This window comes from Ixodes scapularis, unplaced genomic scaffold (assembly GCF_016920785.2).
Source record: "Ixodes scapularis isolate PalLabHiFi unplaced genomic scaffold, ASM1692078v2 ptg001857l_1___fragment_3__unscaffolded, whole genome shotgun sequence".
Lineage (NCBI taxonomy): Eukaryota > Metazoa > Arthropoda > Arachnida > Ixodida > Ixodidae > Ixodes > Ixodes scapularis.
Window position 1 is genome coordinate 924,847 of NW_024610201.1, and position 4,925 is coordinate 929,771.

Below are 4,925 nucleotides of genomic sequence, written 5' to 3' on the forward strand. Positions count from 1 at the left end.
AGAGCGAAAATATCAAGTCTGCGCGGTCTCTGACAAGACAATTTCGGCGCCGTTTAATTGGCTCCCTCGTATCGTGCGCGTCGGCTGCGGTGCCCTATGAGAGCGAAAATCCCAAGTCTGCGCGGTCTCTGACAAGAAAATTTCGGCGCCGTCTAATTGGCTCACTCGTATCGCCCGCGTCGGCTGCGGTGCCCTATGAGTGCGAAAATCCCAAGTCTGCGCGGTCTCTGACAAGACCATTTCGGCGCCGTTTAATTGGCTCACTCGTATCGTGCGCGTCGGCTGCGGTGCCCTATGAGAGCGAAAATCCCAAGTCTGCGCGGTCTCTGACAAGACAATTTCGGCGCCGTTTAATTGGCTCCCTCGTATCGTGCGCGTCGGCTGCGGTGCCCTATGAGAGCGAAAATCCCAAGTCTGCGCGGTCTCTGACAAGAAAATTTCGGCGCCGTTTAATTGGCTCCCTCGTATCGTGCGCGTCGGCTGCGGTGCCCTATGAGAGCGAAAATCCCAAGTCTGCGCGGTCTCTGACAAGACAATTTCGGCGCCGTTTAATTGGCTCCCTCGTATCGTGCGCGTCGGCTGCGGTGCCCTATGAGAGCGAAAATCCCAAGTCTGCGCGGTCTCTGACAAGACAATTTCGGCGCCGTTTAATTGGCTCCCTCGTATCGTGCGCGTCGGCTGCGGTGCCCTATGAGAGCGAAAATCCCAAGTCTGCGCGGTCTCTGACAAGAAAATTTCGGCGCCGTTTAATTGGCTCCCTCGTATCGTGCGCGTCGGCTGCGGTGCCCTATGAGAGCGAAAATCCCAAGTCTGCGCGGTCTCTGACAAGACAATTTCGGCGCCGTTTAATTGGCTCCCTCGTATCGTGCGCGTCGGCTGCGGTGCCCTATGAGAGCAAAAATCCCAAGTCTGCGCGGTCTCTGACAAGACAATTTCGGCGCCGTTTAATTGGCTCCCTCGTATCGCCCGCGTCGGCTGCGGTGCCCTATGAGAGCGAAAATCCCAAGTCTGCGCGGTCTCTGACAAGACAATTTCGGCGCCGTCTAATTGGCTCACTCGTATCGCCCGCGTCGGCTGCGGTGCCCTATGAGTGCGAAAATCCCAAGTCTGCGCGGTCTCTGACAAGAAAATTTCGGCGCCGTCTAATTGGCTCACTCGTATCGCCCGCGTCGGCTGCGGTGCCCTATGAGTGCGAAAATCCCAAGTCTGCGCGGTCTCTGACAAGACAATTTCGGCGCCGTCTAATTGGCTCACTCGTATCGCCCGCGTCGGCTGCGGTGCCCTATGAGTGCGAAAATCCCAAGTCTGCGCGGTCTCTGACAAGACAATTTCGGCGCCGTCTAATTGGCTCACTCGTATCGCCCGCGTCGGCTGCGGTGCCCTATGAGAGCGAAAATCCCAAGTCTGCGCGGTCTCTGACAAGACCATTTCGGCGCCGTTTAATTGGCTCCCTCGTATCGTGCGCGTCGGCTGCGGTGCCCTATGAGAGCGAAAATCCCAAGTCTGCGCGGTCTCTGACAAGACAATTTCGGCGCCGTTTAATTGGCTCCCTCGTATCGTGCGCGTCGGCTGCGGTGCCCTATGAGAGCGAAAATCCCAAGTCTGCGCGGTCTCTGACAAGACAATTTCGGCGCCGTTTAATTGGCTCCCTCGTATCGTGCGCGTCGGCTGCGGTGCCCTATGAGAGCGAAAATCCCAAGTCTGCGCGGTCTCTGACAAGACAATTTCGGCGCCGTTTAATTGGCTCCCTCGTATCGTGCGCGTTGGCTGCGGTGCCCTATGAGAGCGAAAATCCCAAGTCTGCGCGGTCTCTGACAAGAAAACTTCGGCGCCGTCTAATTGGCTCACTCGTATCGCCCGCGTCGGCTGCGGTGCCCTATGAGTGCGAAAATCCCAAGTCTGCGCGGTCTCTGACAAGACAATTTCGGCGCCGTCTAATTGGCTCACTCGTATCGCCCGCGTCGGCTGCGGTGCCCTATGAGTGCGAAAATCCCAAGTCTGCGCGGTCTCTGACAAGACAATTTCGGCGCCGTCTAATTGGCTCACTCGTATCGCCCGCGTCGGCTGCGGTGCCCTATGAGAGCGAAAATCCCAAGTCTGCGCGGTCTCTGACAAGACCATTTCGGCGCCGTTTAATTGGCTCCCTCGTATCGTGCGCGTCGGCTGCGGTGCCCTATGAGAGCGAAAATCCCAAGTCTGCGCGGTCTCTGACAAGACAATTTCGGCGCCGTTTAATTGGCTCCCTCGTATCGTGCGCGTCGGCTGCGGTGCCCTATGAGTGCGAAAATCCCAAGTCTGCGCGGTCTCTGACAAGACAATTTCGGCGCCGTCTAATTGGCTCACTCGTATCGCCCGCGTCGGCTGCGGTGCCCTATGAGTGCGAAAATCCCAAGTCTGCGCGGTCTCTGACAAGACAATTTCGGCGCCGTCTAATTGGCTCACTCGTATCGCCCGCGTCGGCTGCGGTGCCCTATGAGAGCGAAAATCCCAAGTCTGCGCGGTCTTTGACAAGAAAATTTCGGCGCCGTTTAATTGGCTCCCTCGTATCGTGCGCGTCGGCTGCGGTGCCCTATGAGAGCGAAAATCCCAAGTCTGCGCGGTCTCTGACAAGAAAATTTCGGCGCCGTCTAATTGGCTCACTCGTATCGCCCGCGTCGGCTGCGGTGCCCTATGAGTGCGAAAATCCCAAGTCTGCGCGGTCTCTGACAAGACAATTTCGGCGCCGTCTAATTGGCTCACTCGTATCGCCCGCGTCGGCTGCGGTGCCCTATGAGAGCGAAAATCCCAAGTCTGCGCGGTCTCTGACAAGAAAATTTCGGCGCCGTCTAATTGGCTCACTCGTATCGCCCGCGTCGGCTGCGGTGCCCTATGAGTGCGAAAATCCCAAGTCTGCGCGGTCTCTGACAAGAAAATTTCGGCGCCGTCTAATTGGCTCACTCGTATCGCCCGCGTCGGCTGCGGTGCCCTATGAGAGCGAAAATCCCAAGTCTGCGCGGTCTCTGACAAGACAATTTCGGCGCCGTCTAATTGGCTCACTCGTATCGCCCGCGTCGGCTGCGGTGCCCTATGAGTGCGAAAATCCCAAGTCTGCGCGGTCTCTGACAAGACAATTTCGGCGCCGTCTAATTGGCTCACTCGTATCGCCCGCGTCGGCAGCGGTGCCCTATGAGAGCGAAAATCCCAAGTCTGCGCGGTCTCTGACAAGACCATTTCGGCGCCGTCTAATTGGCTCACTCGTATCGCCCGCGTCGGCTGCGGTGCCCTATGAGAGCGAAAATCCCAAGTCTGCGCGGTCTCTGACAAGACAATTTCGGCGCCGTTTAATTGGCTCCCTCGTATCGTGCGCGTCGGCTGCGGTGCCCTATGAGAGCGAAAATCCCAAGTCTGCGCGGTCTCTGACAAGAAAATTTCGGCGCCGTCTAATTAGCTCACTCGTATCGCCCGCGTCGGCTGCGGTGCCCTATGAGTGCGAAAATCCCAAGTCTGCGCGGTCTCTGACAAGACAATTTCGGCGCCGTTTAATTGGCTCCCTCGTATCGTGCGCGTCGGCTGCGGTGCCCTATGAGAGCGAAAATCCCAAGTCTGCGCGGTCTCTGACAAGACAATTTCGGCGCCGTTTAATTGGCTCCCTCGTATCGTGCGCGTCGGCTGCGGTGCCCTATGAGAGCGAAAATCCCAAGTCTGCGCGGTCTCTGACAAGAAAATTTCGGCGCCGTTTAATTGGCTCCCTCGTATCGTGCGCGTCGGCTGCGGTGCCCTATGAGAGCGAAAATCCCAAGTCTGCGCGGTCTCTGACAAGAAAATTTCGGCGCCGTCTAATTGGCTCACTCGTATCGCCCGCGTCGGCTGCGGTGCCCTATGAGTGCGAAAATCCCAAGTCTGCGCGGTCTCTGACAAGACAATTTCGGCGCCGTTTAATTGGCTCCCTCGTATCGTGCGCGTCGGCTGCGGTGCCCTATGAGAGCGAAAATCCCAAGTCTGCGCGGTCTCTGACAAGACAATTTCGGCGCCGTTTAAATGGCTCCCTCGTATCGCGCGCGTCGGCTGCGGTGCCCTATGAGAGCGAAAATATCAAGTCTGCGCGGTCTCTGACAAGACAATTTCGGCGCCGTTTAATTGGCTCCCTCGTATCGTGCGCGTCGGCTGCGGTGCCCTATGAGAGCGAAAATCCCAAGTCTCCGCGGTCTCTGACAAGAAAATTTCGGCGCCGTCTAATTGGCTCACTCGTATCGCCCGCGTCGGCTGCGGTGCCCTATGAGTGCGAAAATCCCAAGTCTGCGCGGTCTCTGACAAGACCATTTCGGCGCCGTTTAATTGGCTCACTCGTATCGTGCGCGTCGGCTGCGGTGCCCTATGAGAGCGAAAATCCCAAGTCTGCGCGGTCTCTGACAAGAAAATTTCGGCGCCGTTTAATTGGCTCCCTCGTATCGTGCGCGTCGGCTGCGGTGCCCTATGAGAGCGAAAATCCCAAGTCTGCGCGGTCTCTGACAAGACCATTTCGGCGCCGTTTAATTGGCTCACTCGTATCGTGCGCGTCGGCTGCGGTGCCCTATGAGAGCGAAAATCCCAAGTCTGCGCGGTCTCTGACAAGACAATTTCGGCGCCGTTTAATTGGCTCCCTCGTATCGTGCGCGTCGGCTGCGGTGCCCTATGAGAGCGAAAATCCCAAGTCTGCGCGGTCTCTGACAAGACAATTTCGGCGCCGTTTAATTGGCTCCCTCGTATCGTGCGCGTCGGCTGCGGTGCCCTATGAGAGCGAAAATCCCAAGTCTACGCGGTCTCTGACAAGACCATTTCGGCGCCGTCTAATTGGCTCACTCGTATCGCCCGCGTCGGCTGCGGTGCCCTATGAGAGCGAAAATCCCAAGTCTGCGCGGTCTCTGACAAGACCATTTCGGCGCCGTCTAAATGGCTCACTCGTATCG